The following is a 19,731-nucleotide window of genomic DNA, read 5'->3' on the forward strand; positions in this document are numbered from 1 at the left end:
CACTATCGAGAGCGTGTGCGAAGGTATCGAAGAATGCAGCGCGAACGGGACGAACGTTGCTCAATTGGAATTCGCAGCGCCGATTATGGGATATCCTCGCGTATCTGTCCTCGCGTCGCTCGACGGTAGTATTTTACACGCTCCGTTTTTACGATCGGCGAGATAAGTCCCTCGACATCTGTTAAGTGATATCGCGATCGCGCGACGAACTGCCGACGGACGGTCCCCCCTCGCCCGGAAATTTCAGGCACGCTCGATTCTAAATGGATTAAAGATTATGCGGAGGTGGGCTTCACTCGCCTGCGATTCCGCTTCACGACTTCCTCCTCTCCTCGGCGCGACCGTGCTCGCCGCGGCCGGGCCGCGCCGGAGATAGAATCGGTACAACTTCGCGTGTATGTTGTGTGTATATCGATGCACGTATATTTCCTTGTACACAGACAAGGGTGTGGCTGGCTGCGCGCAACGGTATCATCGTAGGTGCATGCCGGTCATCGGGACCAAATTCTCGTTGCGTCTCGATGATTGTAACCTTTCGCGACGTGTCCGTTTTCGCGCGACATACGTGAAGGAGTGGCTCGAGATGACGGAGGCTGATACGCCGGGTATCATAAATTTTCGCACGCGGAAAAAAAAAAGAAACTACGTATATGTAAATGCGATTCGATTTTATTTTTTTTATCAAGTCCAGCCGTACTTGAAACAAGCGCATTTCGTACGATTTTAAGCACCGCGCGATTTTTCATCGTAAACTCATGCAAATCTACAGTCTGCGAGTCGCGGGAAGAAGGGGGAGTTGTTAAAAGAGCCATGGTTGCGAGCAACGAGTGCTTTTCACGCAACGGTTTCGTTCGCTTTCCACGAGAATAATTATTGCCGCCGCGGTTCCGTATCGTCTGTGAGATTGCTTACCGGCGGGATATTCATTTCTCGAGGTGTAAGGCTCCACTTAATTCGAACCCCCCGGGTCCTGCCGAGCGAGTAGCCTTCGTTTAACCTACGTTATGCACGTAGCGCTGCGCCCGTGTGCGTCCGTGTGCCCGCGAGAACGCGTGCACACGCAGCCACGACCGGTACCTGCTTCCCTGCCAATGCAAACGCCGGCTCGTAATGCTTGAGTACCGAGTAGTACGCCGATACTTGCGCAAACAGTCGGAGGAAGTGCGGTTGCGAGATCAAGCCGCCGAGCGAACCTAAATGCTATTGAAAATGCGTGCTGCATTTTAACGGTTTCACGCCGTTTTTATTGACGCATCACCCATTATTCTCCCATTATTGCTGCCGTTTTACAATTGTCTACATTAGAGCCGGATTCTCTTTATTAACGAGCAAAGTTTAAAAAGATTAAATGTAATTAGTCATAATTGCAATCGTATACTTTTACATAAATCATATCCTGCCACATTTCCGTAAAAAAAAGAAAAAAAAAAGGAAAAAAAATAATAATAAAAATAAAAGAGGAAGAAATAAATGTTAAAAAGATAATTTGTTTTCCGCGGGCGAGGGTGTTCACGTGTTCGAATATCGCCGATACGTTAACGCATGTGCGTAATTATTGACAAGCCGCAGTGGGTGGAGATTCAATCACGCGTAACAGGTTGTTCGGTAGTCGTGTACGTGGACCTTTTACGGATGGCGTGTTGCGTGTTGTTTTTAACAGGCGAACAAAAAGTCGCCGCGGAGGATTCCTCTCTCTCGCGCCCGCCCGCCTAGCGCCCCTGATCATTATCGGGGCGTAAGAAGATAAAACGATCGCTACGAGGACTTCGCGAGGCGAGATGTCGGCGTCCCGTGTTCCCGGAGATATACATTCGCCCGCGGCCGGGAGATTAATAATTATCGAGACGCCCGTGAATGCTAATGGTTTCTGCGGCCACTAGAAATGATCCGCCTAAGTTCGATATCTTCCTCGTTCGGCGCTATTAATTTCTTAATTTCGCGAACATTAATTTACTTTGTGCGATTCGATAATCATTGTGATAAATTGTAAAATGCATATCGCGAGTTTGAGGAAAAGTAGAATTTTTTTTTTTTTTTAATGCCGATTAGAGTAATCTTGACGGCGTCGAAGCTAAGATATCTCGAATTTAACGTTTCTCGACGCTACATGCGCCTGGCAAATGTCGGCAATTATTCGCCCTTATCACGATAATTACAAGAGTGCCTCGTGCACATCAGACGCGTCGTTTACACCGACATGCGTAGTCCTCTCTTCTGCGAATCTCTCCGGCCGGCCTATTATTATTAATAAGCTGAAGAACTACCGGTCGGCTAGCGCCGATGACGGAAGTCGAACAGGTTCGTCTGGAAGCCTGATTATTAATCGCGTTCTCAACGCGCGTACTCGCGTTCTTAAAGACAAATGTTCCATTATCGACTTAATGCAAGGTGGAAACGCGGTCAGCGACACAATCTTGCCTCCAATCTTCCCGTAACGATCTCACGGCTGAAATCATGATATTTATATCGCGTTAACTTTGACGGTCACGGGCGTTTTTAAGACAAAAAAAGAAAAAAAAAAAATTTATCGTCGCGCCGTCGCTTTTCGTTGCTCTTTCATACGATTATCGCGCAATTTCTCCGAGCAGCTCGATCGAGAGCAAGCACGCATTTGGCACACGCCGCAACGTCTTCGCGGTCTCCCCGGAGGCAGACGGGTTCTCCGAGTCGTTCGCAGACGGCATTGCCGAAGCCGGCAGAGTGGTCTGTGGGGCGCTAGAGCATGACGCCATTAACGTAACGAGGCCACACGTTGCACCCTCGCGAGCACCGAACTATATCAGCCCCGAGTGCCGTGTAACGCGGCGATGGATTCCTAGACCTAGACCTCCGCCGAGAGAGAGGCGAGCCCCGACACCTCGCAATTATATCTCGACCAAAGGATACGTACGCGCGCACTTACGGTACGCTTCGCCGACTCGAATGCATCGCCGCCGATCGAGATCGGTCGCCACGACTGCGAATGCAGCAACGACGGACTCCGCTGCATCTGTTTACACGCAGAAGCGCACGTGCGTGCACCACGTGAGCCCTGAGCCGTATTGCAGTGGCACCCGGTGTTGCCCCGGCGTCGCCGGTTTTCCGCTTCAACTGATTACGAACTGGTTTTCGATCATCCAGCCATTTGATCGCGTGAGGTCGATCGGCTGTCGCGTTACGCGCGCCGATCTTGGCTCGTCCGGTTGTCGAAAACAGACGCCCGAATCGTTTAGCGAGCGCGCGAGATTTCGCGTCGTTTAACGGGCTAAGTTTTAGCGCTGTATAAAATTAAGCCGAATTTCCGATCAATCGCGAATATAAAAATTATATTGTTAGAACGCAGCGCGTTTCGATAATCAAGATCGTCGATAAACGTCATTAATTGGAGCCGCGGCGTGCGGAATAAATCGCGGCAGTATGCCCGTTGGGCATCGACATCACCGGAAGCAAATACAAGCGGCGAGGTAGGGTCAGACGCAGGTCGGGCCGACGTGCTCGTAACAAATCAACGGCGAAATCAAAAGTACGTGGCTTGTCCCGCAGTCGAATTACGGTAAATTAGCGGGAGTAAAGAGTCAGCGCCGGTAAGAAGGGCAGGTACCTACATCGAAGAGAAGACGAGCCGTACAGGACGAGCGGACGGATGGGCAGGGGCAAACATAAATTAAGATGGGGGACTGATTATGAGGCGAGGGCAGGCTATCATTACCCGAGCCATCGTGACCGGCCGACCCTGCAGCAGCCGCGGCTGCTGAGCACAACGCGCTCGCTTGCGTCTATCTCTTATTCTCCTTCTCTCTCCGTGCCGGTGCACGATGTTCGCGATCCGCCTGCCTCGTGCCCCGATAATGCCGGGGTGGGAAACTGCAAATTATTAATCTCCGTTCCTTGCATTACATAGTTCAACGAATATGAAACGAGTATTGTCGGAAAGATGGGCAACCACTGTTTCGCGGCCCCATCGGGGGCGCCGCCGTTAGACGAAATTTTTCTTCCGGGGTCAGTCCGGACGTAGCGAGATCGCGTAATTGTCGATCGCCGCTTATCGACATCGAGACCGCCCAGCCGGCGTAAATCTTTCTACTCGTATTCCTAAACGTTTTCTCTCTAATTCTCGCGACGGGGAAGAAGTATACTCGCGTTTCCGTTGGGAGCTAAAATACGAGAATGGACGTAAGCGGAGAAAATGCTGTTGCAAAAACCGGCTTTCGTCATCGACTCGACAGATGACAATACACGCCCACGTGACGAGGCCGCGGCGAGGACGATCGGAAAGGACTCGGCGGCCGAGTTTCTGTGCAGCGCGATGCAATGCGGGGCAATGCAACGGACAAGCACGCAAATGTTAACGCGACACAGAGAAAGTTCCACATTAAGCACCAGGCTTTTCCTTAGCCGGGAGCCAATCACGATCTGCGCCGGGCACTTCTAAGCCGTCTGTCCACCCGAGGCGATGGGGCGACGCGATAAAGGCCGATACACATTGCCCACGCAGTTTCTACACTCGCGTTTCTTTCTTTCTCCTTCGCCCGCAGTCTCAGCAGCCTTCCGCGGCATGCTGCAAAACTAGGTCGCTGTCCGTAATTTCCGGTGAAATCCAATTACGATATATTTCGCACCTGATCCGACCGCGGCGACTTGAACGTATGCATCTCCCGAAGAAACGGCGTCCAGACGCGCACGAAATTCCGATAACCTCATTCACACGTTAATAATTTAATTATTTTTTGAAATAAAATTTGATTAACTTTGACTCGTGTTTGAATCCGTTATCGAAGATTTATATTATAAAAAAAAAAAAAAAAAACAGAGAGACGTTCACAGATTGCTATCAATATTGTCCAGCGAGGCTCAATCGATTTGCACCGTGCGACTCGCCGTGCGTGCTCGCGATTCGCGGCGGCCGCGATCCTAGACGGAGTCGCGCGATATACATGCCGATATATCTCAAGTTCTCGCGTAGCGATCGGTTGCGCAATTCCCGACACGGTCCCGGTACGTCATCGCTTTACCGAGCGCTCTACCGTTCTCTTACTAGCTCTCGGCTCTGACCTCTCGCCTCTCGCGCATTCGCGGCCACGATATGCGCAACGAATTCCCGGCGAATTTCGAAAATCCCGGCGGTCCATTGTCTGATCCGCGCAAGGTTAAATTTCTTCGCGGATAAAAAAAAAAATGTCCAATTTCGAACGGCTAGAAAAATTCGGACTGGAATCTTAACAATCGGTGCCTACCATTACTTGGAAATATCTGTGCGTTCGCAGTCACAGTTACGGTCGCTGTGCGCGGTTTGCAATGCGCGAGTCGTTTCAGCGGCCGAGTTTTGCGGCCGATCGCGAACAATTAGAGATCGTATCTCGGCTTCTTTCCCTTTCTCTTGCCTCACTGATTCCTTCTCTCTCTATCTATCTATCGCTGTTCTGATTCTTTGTATTTCTTCCTCTTTCTCTCTCTTTCTCACCGCGCTTGCTACAAAGTCGAGACAGAGAAAACGGCTCCGCGACTGGAAGCGAAGAAGCATTACGTGTGCCGTTGGCAGCACTAATAAAAAACAATTCGTGCCTTTTCTCCGTTTGTAATTCTTCCGCCTACAACTGACCGAGATGCAACTAAACAGCTGTGCGAAACGTCGAGAAGTCTCGCTTATCGGTAAACCCGTACTTCCGATCGACGTACCGACACTTGTCGCGTTCTTTATTCGTAATCTACATCCGCCGGTTGAGATGCTTCCTCGCGTTACGAAACTGCGTTCTCTCTCCCTGCCGCGTACACGTCGGCGCAATTTTCGCAGGCATAAAACGCGCGTTACATCGCGAACTGGAAAAATAACGTCCACGCGTAAATCACATCCGTCATGTAATCACAGAATCGGAATCGTGCGTAGTGATATCAGTGTATTCTCGGTTAATTAACTATTGCCGTTTTTGCTGAGTTAATGGTTTGATTCAACGCCGGAACGGGCAGAATGTTTGCATGCAAACCGCGGTTCGATGTAACGGAATAGGTCATATTTGAAGCTGACCATTCCGTTCCAATGACCAAGACCATCGATGCCGAGCGCGGCGCGGTATCGCATAAAATTTTTATAGACCATTAGCGGCAGGCTAATAACTATAATTGAGGATGTAACGTGCATATAAATGTCGCTACTTGTTTCTGGAGCGAACGAGCCACCGCTCCGAATAAATCTCCCCCGACGCGGCCGATCCGGCGGGATCCGCGCGTATGAAAAACTGTAAATCTCCGTCGCCGTCGTAAAAACGCAATTAGCGATACGCCCGAGTGTAATATATTTCTGCATCTCTGCTTACCGATCCGCAGAACGGTGCTGTTTGTCCCGATTTCAAACGGTAGATATTAGCCTCACGGTCGTTCACAATATCCCGTCGTAAAGATTCATTAACGGTGACAATTTACGCCTTCGTAAACTGTCCCTGACATGACGGAAAACGAGGATTCCTCGCGAAGTCCTGGCCGCTTTTGCCTCCGCGGTCTTTCGTAATAGAGACGGAAACGTCGGTGGAACCGTTGCGGCAGGCTATCGATATATCGGCCGTTCCACGCGACGCAAGAATTCGCGGCCCGCTTCCCCCGAACTTCGACGTTGGAAATTATCGTAATCTCAGCCGTGCGCTCCGGCGGATAACGCCGAACGATTTCCTCGCGAGAGCCCAGAAGCGGAATCGCGGCAGCCGGATAGTTCCACGTACCCCCTGAGCATCGTGTACCGATGCTTTTAAGAAGTTCCCCCCAGCTCGCAAATTGTACCGATTGGCTTCATAGGCAGATAGCTGCCGAGCGTCCGAGGCTACCGCGGTCGTACAACTCGGCGTATTCTCGCGGAATATACCCTTATGTATATTTATACGTCGGTTACATCATTTTCATCGGCCGATAAACTCGCGTACCTTATTTTTCAACGCGCATCCGAGATCCTTATTTAGATCATTATTTAAAGCTAGCTCGAATCGCGACCATTATACAGCCGTATGTTAAAGTGACACTCTCTTCTGTGGCGTTCGCCAGAAGGGTTTCGTGATAAGATCGCGATCGCGCCGAGAATGCGCTCGCTATAAAAACAATGAGAAGTGAGAGTGGAGAAAGAGAAAAGGAAGGAGAGATAGGTGGTGGCTCTATTTGCATAACCGCCTCATCTCGCAAAAATCTATGATAAGTGGGCCCGATAAAGACGACCGCTTGTAATCCCCAGCTTCCGCGCTCGCGGGACGTCGTGTATATGTGCGTACATATGTTAGAATCCTATGAGCTCACGGTTGTTTTTTGAGTGATACTGCGCTGCGTCCTAGTCTCAATTAACACTGACCTGATCATACGTGGAAATTCTACAAATTTACACGTTCCCCGATTTTGCTCTAATTATAATCACAGTTAATACTATCGAGATAATTAAAAAAAAAAAAAAAAAAAAAACGCGAAAAAAGTGAACTGGTTAATATAAAATTGATTAGAATAAAATTATTAATTGATTACTTTGGCAATTTTTATTTTCGTTTTATTTGAACAGAAATTCAGTTTCTTATGTTTTCGACGAATTTAATGCACGATTTAATTTTAATATCACACGCATGCATCGGAAAAGTACGGATTACGATATTTCGCAGCGAATAGATCCACGTATCGCGAACAATAGCGGTAGTGTCTTGCCCGATACAGGTGATAGGTAGACCTAGGTGGCAAATAGCATGCACGTGTAACCGAGAATGCGTCCGCTTAGCAAATATATCCGTGTGCGAACTCGCGTTATACATATACCGGGTGTGAACGCATGCCACTAATATTTAAATTAACATTCGCTTTTGCTCGAAAAACGAAATATTTTCCAATGGACAAAGCTAAAAAAGCGCAAACTTTTTTTTTCATAGAAATATATGACGAACGATATATGATGACATCTCTCAAATATGAATTTAATATTTCTGCTACAAGGCAGACGCTGTAAATGCATTTTAATCACGACCCGGTCGCATTCAGAATTTTCTCGAGACACGTTCGGAGCGTGCTATCACCATAAATTTCGAATAAGAGCCGTTTCGCTCTCTATGCGGATAAGAATCGAGATTCTATCGAGTAAAGGCGGACACCTGGTGTACGAGTGGAACGCAGAGAACACGGGGGCGCGTGCATACGCGTGTGCAGGTGACAATCTCGTTTGTGTTCACATGATAAACGGCTACCCGATGGTGTTATAAGCGTTTGACGTGCCGCGCGTTCACTGTCAAACACGTTCGTCCCGCATTCCAAAGATTCAGTCTCAAATTTTCCTCTACGTCGTTCCGCTTTTTGCGAAAGCAGGAACAAAGTTGGACTTTAATTAATAAAATATCGATACGCGTTGAAGGAGTTTGGGGGGATACGTCGATTAATTGCAAAAATTAACGAAACCCGTGATTTCCGGGCTACTACGCACGTCGCGAGTGACAATCTATTTCCTCCTTCGTGCGTTCGCACGATAAACCACTCTCGATAGAATTACCCGACGTCTCATGCGGCTTACGAGCGTTCCCTCCGCGAGGCCTACCATTTGCGTTGTACACGCATACCGGAGGCCTCGTTCACCCGGCTTAGTAACGCCGTCGTCCCTTTTCATATCCGCGTTAACCTCCGCGCCGTTCGGTTAATTGATCCGGAATACCATTCGAGCCTCTTAGGCTTTTTCCTGCCTCTTTCCAGCCCACCCTCCCCTCCCCCTCCTCTCACGCCCGCAGCCGGTCGTCATCTCGTCTGAAAGAAGCTCCCGGTCGGTCCGTTCTTTGACTCGAAGAGCGGAATTTCAATGCGTCCTATACGGCCCTCCGCGCGAAAGAGATTCCCCGGTTATTCCCATAGTTACTCGCTGGCAAACGAGTACGTGCGGCGATTTATCGACGGTTTCGATCGAGAAATGGAAAAAGCACTTCGCGAATATCTAAGTTGGCAACTTCCACCGGGAGCGCGACGACGCTCGAGCACCAGGAATGCTGATTTATCGCTCGGCTTGAATTTTCTTTTCGCGCAAATTGCACGCGGCATTGGATTTCCGGAGAGTGAAAGATCGCGTTTTTAATCCCGCGAATATCACGTCACGACTATGCGCTACGTTCTAGAGGATGTAGCGCGCGCTACGTCTACTCCTCTCGCGAATGAGGATATCTAAAATCGACGGGGCATCATCGCTAAACGCCCATTTCCGCGGACTCGAAAATCGTACCCGCTCGATCTGTACGTGATGCACGATGCGAGCGAGCGCCAAATAGGTGGTTCCGCGACTTAAAGACGAGCTTGCGGAAAATCGAGACGGTGCAGGCGATCAGCGAGGCAGCGGGTAAAGGCGGTTATTACTTAATTCTAAAGGCAGGCCTTTAAACATTACGTACGATTAACCGCGCGCTCGCAATCAGCGGTCGGATCGATCGCTTTCGTAGGTCGCGCCGGAGATCGATGTAGAACTTCGTGTTGGGACCGCGCGTACGTAGCCGTTGCACGTTCATCCCGCGTGCGGCCGGGTATCCCGTGGCACCTAACTACACGATCTCGAACACGGAGACCGGCCGGCCGATCTGCTTAGTGCAGCGTGCAGGAACGCTCTATGACCGGTCTATAAATCTAGTAAATCTTAAGACGATGGCTGTTTTATCGGGCAACAAACAGGTTGCTAATGCGCCACGCTCCAATCGCGGGCTCGCGTGACGCGCGCCGGGCATTTTTTTCCCTTCTCTCGCTTTTATTTCGGTCCACTATCTCATGCTCGCGCGCGCTTTTCCGAACGATCCGCGGTATCCTAAGGGTCAATTCACAATTCCCGAGAACGGCCACGATATATCCCGATCGAAAGACTTCCCTTCTTTCCTCCGCGTCTCGTTCGATTCGACTGGTTACGTCACGTCGTGAAACAGCTAAATCCGGCCCTCTGTTAATCCGCCGCTTTCGATCCCGTCGATACGGGCGAATTTTTCCCGTGGTGGCATTCGCACGCGGAAGTGCCCGGTTGCGACGAGCCGTACATCGGATTGTCGCAAAAAGCGGCGCGTGACACGCGCCGCATCGCCGTCCGCCGCGCAAGAAGCGCTAAACTGCAAAAATATTTCTCGTACACCCGAGCGATCGTGGCGCGAGCGAGCACGGCGAGACGCATCTGGTCGCATTTCGACGTTGTACCGGAAGAACGTAAGAGCCTAACGTCAATTTCGAGGCAGTCCGTGTAATTTCAAAGAGTCTGTATGCGTGCGCTATTATCGCACACGGGAGATGTTCCAGAGGTAAAAGAAGAAAACGCATAAAAGAGAGAAAGAGAGAGAGGAAGATGCATGCGCAAATATCTAACAATTTTTTTTTTATACTTAAATATTCAACATTTACTTGTATACGTGTAAGTGCGCGTAAATGCAATAAATACTAACGATAATTGTCTGCAATCATCGTTAATACTTACTGTAAAAGCACGGGCGCGCGCGCGCGTGTGTGTCTTACGGTGTTAATCACGCCCGCCTCTCTTTCGTCTTATCGCGTGGCGAGTGTGAGTTGGCCTTAAGCTCCGGGAGCTATCGGCCGCGATCCCGGCGCGCGGTCGCGCAATTTATTTGAGGAACGACAGACGTTGTCTCCCGGCCGGCGCACTTCCTGTTTATCGTAAAACTCGAGGCGCGCTATTAATTGTCGCGATAAATCGCGCGGCGTCATACGTGTCTCCGTAAGGGGATTAATAATTAGATGATGATTATATGCACAGCCGGGCTCTGCTGCTCCCAGTGCCGGAAACCGATCGTTGACCGCGCCGCCCGTTCTATCCTCAGCCTGTTTCAAGGCGCGCGCGCGACTCCGCGCGCTGCAGCGCGAGAGGCGAGCGATATTTACGGCACGGTGTGCGTGATAAATACGAAAGTGATTTAAGCGAGTCGGGTGGAACCGGTGGCGAGCTTTTTGTTCGCGGCGCGGTACAGCGATATTATTTCGATAGCGACCACCGTCCTTATTATACAAATGAGATTACGTCGAGTTTACCGTTACGCGGTGGTACTTGCACGGCCTACCTTTTCGAGCTCTCCGCCACCGGGCGTACTCCCGGTAACTTCGAACGAAAGTCGACGAGCACACCTCATGGGAAATTGATGGGCACGATCGCGCCAGGCGCGACCCAAAGTGCATTCGTTACGAGCAATTAGAACCCCGACTGTAGGAAATTTCCAAGTACGCTTTGCGGATTACGCGGAAAGTACTGGACGATCTGCGCCTCGAAAATAAGTTATTAAAGTGCTCTGGAAAGGATAGAGCCGCTTCTCTCGCACGCCTCCCCGCCCTCCGCCGTCAGCCCGGCTTGCGATCGTTAACGAACCAGAGCGCGTCGTATTGTCGCAAATTGTTCGAAAATGCATCATCCCGCGAAGTAGAAAGCATGGCAAAAGCGAAAATCCGACGATAGCGGTACCGACCGAGTTTCCAAGCTCGCACGACGCGCCGCACGAAACTTCCTTCTGCCTTAATCAAGAATATTATGGAGATCACTTCCGGATTGATGTAACGATGAGCAAAAATGTACTTTCGAAAGTCGGAGATCCTCCGGCTCGCCGTATTTATCGACCCGGCTCGAAACCGCAAAGTCTGCCCGAAAGAAACGTCGTGAAAGTACTTCGCGATTCAGTTTCGTCGATCTATCCCGCAAATAGAGCCGCTCTTCCGGGTTAAAGTCGATTTTCAGACGCGGACAAGATCGCTGACAAGCCCTAGTTTTTATTTTCGCGGTAACCGAACGCCGTTTTTGCCCCGCTCGCACTCTCTTGTTCTCGCCGAGGCAGCGGAATCGAAAGTTTCAGCCCGATTGACGGGCGGGGGACTCGACGTCGAGAAAGAAGTATCTTTTAATAAATGTTTCTTTAATGAAAGATCGAGAGCAGAATATTCGCTGCCCGCCGGACAGGATGTTACCTTCGGGGTTTAGAAACAGTTGACCGGACGTGGATAATGGCTGGCATGGCCACAGCTGAGTACGCCGACCCATCCTTCCTACTGGCACGCGGGTGTGCAATAAGCGAGATTGCGGTTTTAGGATGATAGGCTGTCAAGCCGGGTTGCAAATTATTTTCAGTGGAAAGTACGACATTCTTTTGTTCCACGAATTATACGAGGAAACGCGGGACAAAAATGTGTCTTCTCTCTCTCTCTCTTTTTTTTTTTTTTTTCTTCGCCCTTCGAACCTACTCGCGAAAATCTCACCTCGAGACACATCCCGACGATCGAAAAGGGAAGCGCTAAACGCGAACGATCGGTTTTCCGCAATCGAAGTCACGGCGACGTAAATTGGCAGTCACGTCCGATCTCACTGGACGATTTAATGTAAGTCGAATTCAATCCGCGGTAAAACTTTTTTACGGTTACGCGCCGAGCGTGCGAAAACTGGAGTGAGAAATCGCGGAACCTCGGTCACGCCTGAATTATCCGTACAAATAATGTTTAAATATAAGAGTGACAACGGGGAAAATGCTTTGCATAATAGAAGACCGATGCTGGCGATGGCTAACAATAGTCGGATGCATGCAGCATGCATATTTCGCCATGGCTCGTTGATTCCACGCGTGCTGCGCGCATTCACGGCTTCTTAACAGACGCCAACGATCGCCGTGCTATTATGCGTCGTTATCACTACGGTTTGTTAAAGTTACCGCGCCGCATTATTCGACTTTTCTGACGGAACACCTCTTCGACCGATTACAGGTGATTGATTGCCCGCAGTAAATCACGCAAGAGAGGACAGGAAAAATTAAAACTGGAGTCCAATATGTTTTCGCGAATGGGATAAGTAACCTGTAAAGGTACAGGAACTGTTTATTAAGGCAAACTTTGTCAGTCTAAGCACCGCTCATGAAAACTGGCTACTACCCTGGGGAAATTAAACGGAAACGTCAATAAATGCCTCGGGAAGTATTATCTCTGTAATATCGGTTTTATGGCCATGCGCTCGCGAGAGAAAAATTTGTAATTCCTCGTGGGAAGAAACGTGCGCACCGTGCATCGTCGCTGCGACTCGTAAATAATCCCTTCCCGTGGCGAGAGCCGATCCTTAGAGTTAGCACGCTGCAGGGCATTGATGTACGTGTGTGTGTGCGCGCGATTCGATTTGGACGGCTAAAATTTCTTAAACGGCAAGCGCGTGTTTTATAAATCAGTCCCGGGACGAGCTGTCCGTCTGAAGGAAACGCGATTCTGACCGTTAATATATTACGGGACTGAATAAAATTCCAACGTAAGCACGTAGATATTAATAAAGTATTGTCGCGCGTGATCGTTCGAGTGCATCCACGCCGCAAGCAGCTCTAAAAGGGAACCGGTATCCGATAAAATTGCATTATAGTATTCCCTGACTTGCGTACGGGGCGCTCGGCGTCCACGGATACGCGTAACGTAGTGTAAAATAGTCGCGGAGCGCACATTTTATAGCTCATTAAGAACCACCCGGAGCCGTACTGTTCTGAAAGGAGAGGTCGGCCGGAATATCCGAGCGTGGAATGTGAACCGCGAAGAATACCGCCTTGCACCGTGCGCGATAATTTCCAGCTCCGCAAAACGAGGTAAACAAGCTTGGATCGATTTTCCACGGGAAAGGTCCGGACGACAAACGGAAGGAAGCGTTCTGCGTTCAAGTTCGCCGAAGCTTGGCAAGAGAATTACCTCGCGCGTCGCATATTAATGAAAACGCCCACCCTTGACAAATGATACAGATTTAACAGCGAAGTAAAAGTGTCGAAACTACATCCGCATGCGTGCAAGAATGCACTTATGACGCAAGGCTCGGACCTGCGGCGCTTCTCTGTCCGTTTTGCGGAATCGGAATTCCACTCTTGTATATATAATTACACGCGACCGCGTAGGTGCTCTCGAATTTTTTCTCTTTCTTTTTTTTTTATATATTTTTTATTAGAGCAACGGCGACAACTTTCGTCGACTTCCTGAAGGCGTTGGAGAAGCGCAACGAGGGAGCAGCGTATTCAACTATTGTTAGGCCACATTGAGGCTCGTATTGTTTGCGTCGTAATGTTACCGGCGTGAGTATCTGGCAGATGCGTGACGACGGAACGGGAGCACGAGTTGCGAAACAGGAGCGGCCGAATTCGTTCGCATTCCCTAATAACTCTACACACCTTGACAGAGAAAAGGCCACGAGGTCGTAAAAGGCAGCGGCGATAGCGAGCGGCGGGTATACCGACATCCGCGGCTGAACGTAAAAAAGTCGTGGAAATAAAAACCCGGCGTAATTATGTTTACGAGCCGCGCGGCTGCGACAATATAACTGCAGGAAGGAGGGTGGCGGCGGCGGGGAACGACCGGACGAAAAGAGATGCGGGAAAGAAAACGACGGAGGACGAAGCGGAAGACGAGGGGTGGACGACGCGAGTGTGGCGTCATCGTGGTTGCTATAAAAATTAGAACGGCTATCTCCTTCTCCCACCCGACAACGCGTATGTGAAAATTTCATGGTCGTCGAATAGCGCGATTTCTCGGTAACTCTGTGACGAACTCGGTTCGACTTGGTAGTGATAAAAGTATCGCGAAACCGTATTGAATGACAGTATATTACGAGACAATGAATTCATTGAAAAAAAAAAAAATTTATAAAAGTATTTTAAAAGTAAATTTAATATTACCCTCCCGAACGCGCTGACATTGTAAAAAAAATTTTCTCACTCACCGGTTCGATGCGCAGCGACGGAGTTATACAGCAGGCAGCTTTGATGACTCTGTAACATAAAAAAAATATTTCAAATGAAGAAGCGTTCTGAAAATTTTTTTACGAAAATAAATAATGAAAAAAATTAATGAAAAATTAATCTTACCTTAACGTTGCTCCGTCGAAGCCCGACGCCCTTCCTGGACCTCCTCCTCCTCTCAGAACGTCTCGAATGGTCCGGATTCACTTCTCAGTCATTAAGACACTCACGAAATACGGACGAGAATCACTAACGACGATCGCCCGACATTGAGACACTCGCGGGGCAACCCGACGACCGATGCTCGCCCGCCCGACAACGACGACGAGGTTAGAAAAAGTCTGGTCACTTCCTCTGGTGAATCTCGACCTAAACAGATAATAGTCCAACTAAATAAGAGTCTGGGAATCTCGATCCCACACGGGAGATTCACTCTACAACGTAAAACCGAGCAAGCAACGTGTACTACGAAAATGCGCAGATCGAAAACGAGGAACGAAATTGTTACCGCATTCCGAAGTGTTCTCTGCGACATACGCTATCCAGAGACACTTTCTACACTAAGAGAATTGTCTGTAGCATGTAACCCGCGACGTCCGATAGTTACACGCACCGAATATGACTGATTTTTCGGCGTACGCCGTTCCACGTGCTGCCCGCTGGCTGTCCGACCTTTAACTAAGTTGTTATCGCAATCCGTAGTGTTCTCTGCGGCATACGTTGTCCTGAGACACTTCCCACGTTATGAGAATTTACTACAGCATCTAATTCGCAATGTCCGATAGTTACATGCACCGAATAAAACTGATTTTTCGGCGTACGCCGTTCCACGTGCTGCCCGCTGGCTGTCCGACCTTTAACTAAATTGTTATCGCAATCCGTAGTGTTCTCTGCGGCATACGTTGTCCTGAGACACTTCCCACGTTATGAGAATTTACTACAGCATCTAATTCGCAATGTCCGATAGTTACATGCACCGAATAAAACTGATTTTTCGGCGTGTGCCGTTCCACGTGCTGCCCGCTGGCTGTCCGACCTTCAACTAACGACGGTAGGCGATGAGCCATGCGCGGGCCGCGCGGCACGTACGCTACTCGACCGAGTAAACGATGTTTGTTTATCTCACCCACATTTGCGTATCTGAACGCGTTGCAAAGGATTTCTTTATCGACTATAATATTTAAATACATCACGAATCTAAGACCGATTATGGATTAGCCGCGGTTCTGTCGCTCAAATGAATGATTTAGATTTTACTTAATCGATCTAAGAACTCAAATAAAATTATGCGCGCTATAACTTGAGAGACGAACGATTGAAATAATGACGGTAGATTATTGCGGCGATTTTTTATGATTAAAATTAAGAAACGCGATGAACGATAGTTCGTTGTATTAATTTGTACATTTGTGGCGTTACTCACTTCGACCGGATTGTTCTGGATCTCGACGCGAAAAATTGGCTGCGATGTAAAGCGAAGTCTTCTTGATTTTTCGGTCCATTATCACCGGTGAAATAAACGGTATCGAGACGTGCGTCAAGCTGCGAATGATAAGATCTTCTGTCGCTCCGTCGAGCACCGAATACGATCGCTGATGGTCGCGGGTGAGGCGCGGTGAGGAGAGGGAAAATTGCGCCGACCGTCTTTACCTAGAAATATTAATTGAATATTAAAATTTAATTAAACCTCAAAATTGCCGTCTTGACGGCTAACACATTAATGCAATGAGTAAAATCAAACGACAGAATCAATCGGCGTCAATTTTAAGCGTCAGTAATAAGCAGCAGTAATAGAATCGCTCAACAATTAATTCAGGCGTCACATCAATTTTTTTTTTATTTAAAATAAGTGCGCGGCAATAATTTTGTGAATTAATTATGTGCCGGGATTGAATGTAGCGCGAACGTGGCGAGCATACCGAATTGACACCGTTGCGTTTTGCAACGGCGAGGCAAGAAGGTGGAACAGACAGCGCGATTTCATTTCTCATTATTGCACAGTTAATTGCTAATCGATTCTTGTAGCGCTACAGTTGCCAATCACAATGTGGTACGACCCTGACGAGAGAGCCTTCGCAAGTAAAACAACGATCCTAATCGTTACAACGTTAGAAATAATTCTCGCGATGTACAGCTTCCGCTCCGACTTTCCGCTCGAGGCTGAAAATAGCGTGATCCCTCCCGAGAGGATCGCGAAGGGAAAGATGAGCGAGCCTATCGACACTCTGCACGTTGCGATTTCTTTTTTACGCTTAGGTATTCTGATTAGATCGTTATCTAGTCAGCGCGGACACTCGCGAGGCAAATACTCAGTAAGATAACAGACTTCTGGTATTCGCTACCAGACGCCGAGCTTGCAATCACACCGGCGAATTGCACAATTAAATAAATGGCATCGTCTTCGCGTACGAGCCAGAGGGTTTATCGCTTGCCCCGTGCAATTTCCATATAATAATCGTTTTCACAACGTTCGTGGAAGGCTACGGCGAAATCCGGGCTATCAAGAAATCCGACGTCGATCGCGCAATTTCCACGTTTACTAATCCAACGTCACGGCGAGGACGTCTCGCTCCGAGATCGATTCGCTTGGTCGAATCTCCGTTGAAAATCGCGACCCGAGCTTATCTTAAACCTATCGAGGCCGTTTCTCGGTATATTATCAGCGTCCACTTTTCGCGACAGAAGCGATATCCAACGTGTGCGCGAGATTGTGGGCGGATATAAAATAGATTCGCGTCATCGCCTGGCGTGCACCGATCTTCCACGATCCCGCGATCTATCTCTCCCCGAACGCGCTGTTATGTCCATCACAGGCGCATCGCATCGGTTCTGCATCGTAGGTACTCATTGGCCGGCTACTATACCGCGATGCGATCCCCCGGCTTCCTATATATTCCGATTCCTATTTATAAGACGAGAAACACGACGAGGAAAGTAGCGGGAGAGGAGATGCGGGAATAAAGAGCGTTTCTAAACGGCGGTTACCGTGTGGTCTGGCGAATCATCGGCTGGATAGATCTCGCCGTATCGCGAAACTCACATCGAACAAGGCGCCTGCGAGTTTGAAATCCCGCGAATATAAATCTTGTGATACTCGTATCATTTATTTTCCGGCAGGACTCTTATCTCGTAACGTCAGGAAATGTCAAACGTCAATCATTAGTTAATTAACGTGGAATTAAACATACATGTCTATTTAATTGTTTTAATAATAAGATCAATTTCTATATTTCTATTTATTAGAAACCACGTTACGCAGCGTGCGTTTTATTTTATTTTTTTTTTTTTAATATATATCTCTGCGAGATGATGACGGGCAAAGAACATCGGCGATACTTTCTCGAACATCGCCACGGTTTACCTTGGATGGAGAGAAATACGGACAATTTGCCAATCCGTTCAAACGAACCGACCTCGGTAACAGGTGAAAAGAAAGGGGGGAAAAAGGGAACAGGGGGGTATTTCGTGGGACGTCAAGCTCGGCCCGAGTGCAACTCCGTGCGCGCCTGCACCACGTGTATCTAAGGCCTAGTTCAAAGGATTCAAATTGCTCTTCAATCTGCTAGTGCCTCACTGCTCTTCGTCCGAAGCACTTAGGCGGCCCGCAGTCGGCTGAATCATGTTTCACGATCCCTCTTTACTGCCCGTACTGAGGCTCTTAACACTGTTCTCGTTCACTCGTGCGCACGTACTCGCAGCGCTAAGTGGCGTTTCGCTGGCAAATCGATTCCACCTTCCTATCCTCAAGAGAATTCTGAGAGAGAGAGACAGAGAGAGCGAGATGTGGACATCACCGCTTAAAACGGACGACGATATTAATTCAGCAAATAGACGATATACTCCTGCGATTCGATCGAACTTAAATGCCGCCGATGAAAGCCGTCGATTGCGCGCACCTGCGATCACTCCGATTGACTTCTAACATTTCTATTTGTTTTTTCTTTTTTTTCTTTTTTCCGTGTTAACACGGACTCTCACCATGCAAATTCGATCGATGCGAGCCAGTCGTTCAATTTAAAACGGAGATGGAGGCGCACCATTTACATCGCTGAGTTAACGATATTAATTTCGCCGACAGTGCCACGCGATCGACTTTCAATATAATATTGATAAGTCATTTCGTCCCGTTTATATCGTTTCTTTTGTTTCAATTTGCAATATTAAAAGCTCTTTATTCGCTCCGCGGGTACATCGACGAATCAGGAAACCGATGATACGTTTATTCTCGCGGATCTGAAGAAGGAAATTAAATTCGCGGCCCGACCGGCGGAAATAATCGCGTAATATGAGATTTATTTCGTCAGCTTCGCGCAGGAATGGAATTTCGTTAAAAAGTAATCGCGTTGCCCCGTCACCGTCATTGTCGATACAGAGACGGCTCTCTCGGGCGACCAAGGTCTCACGGTCGACTTTGCGAGGATCAAGCCAGTGAAATTGAAGAACTGCGAGGAAGGGAAAAAGAAGATAGCCGCGCCGGACGGGCGATAGAAGGGAATAGAGGATAGAAAAGAAGAATTTGCCCTTTGGCAGACTCGATTCCATTGCAAGCCCTTCGATGAACCCGATGGATCACCGCGTCGTTTCCTGCGGTCGCGGCCGCCGGTTATTGGTTATTGCGAGCGGTGTCAAGAACCACCCGGGAAGAGAGAACTCATAGGAACTCCCTCCTTCGCTGACCGTATCGTTTCAGTGTCAATTAGCCAATTTTAACTTTGTTCCTCTGTATTTTTTTTTTTATGCTTAATCTGTACGAAATACTTTTTAAATTATCTCAATAAATATAAATAGCGAAATAAACATAATCTCATCGAGCAATTAGTTATTGAGAGATCGATAAGCAATCTCGGAGATCCTTTCCATTTAAGATATTGAAGCGCGTTATAACGTTAAGAGGTAACTATGTACTGAGAGCGAATAGTAGGTGGAAAGTGAAGAGAGGGACGAAGAGGAGGGAATGGTTATCTTCTCGTACTTCGAAGATCTCGTTTAGATCGGAATCGGATACTCATGGCGGAGACGTCTAAATCGGCACGCGGAAGAGACCAACGGCCATCCA

General features: G+C 48.5%; 1 protein-coding gene and 1 long non-coding RNA gene across 3 annotated transcripts in view; one reads left to right on the forward strand and one right to left on the reverse strand.

Annotated features, from left to right (window-relative positions):
- LOC139109525 (uncharacterized) overlaps positions 1-19,731 on the reverse strand; it is a 122,718-nt gene that overhangs the window by 87,154 nt on the left and 15,833 nt on the right. The window contains exon 2 of the long non-coding RNA XR_011546842.1: positions 14,657-16,325. This is a non-coding gene — a long non-coding RNA (uncharacterized lncRNA). The remainder of the gene's footprint in view (positions 1-14,656; positions 16,326-19,731) is intronic.
- Sv (paired box protein shaven) overlaps positions 1-19,731 on the forward strand; it is a 91,126-nt gene that overhangs the window by 8,622 nt on the left and 62,773 nt on the right. The window lies entirely within an intron of this gene.

Source organism: Cardiocondyla obscurior, linkage group LG18 (assembly GCF_019399895.1).
Source record: "Cardiocondyla obscurior isolate alpha-2009 linkage group LG18, Cobs3.1, whole genome shotgun sequence".
Taxonomy (NCBI): Eukaryota; Metazoa; Arthropoda; class Insecta; order Hymenoptera; family Formicidae; genus Cardiocondyla; species Cardiocondyla obscurior.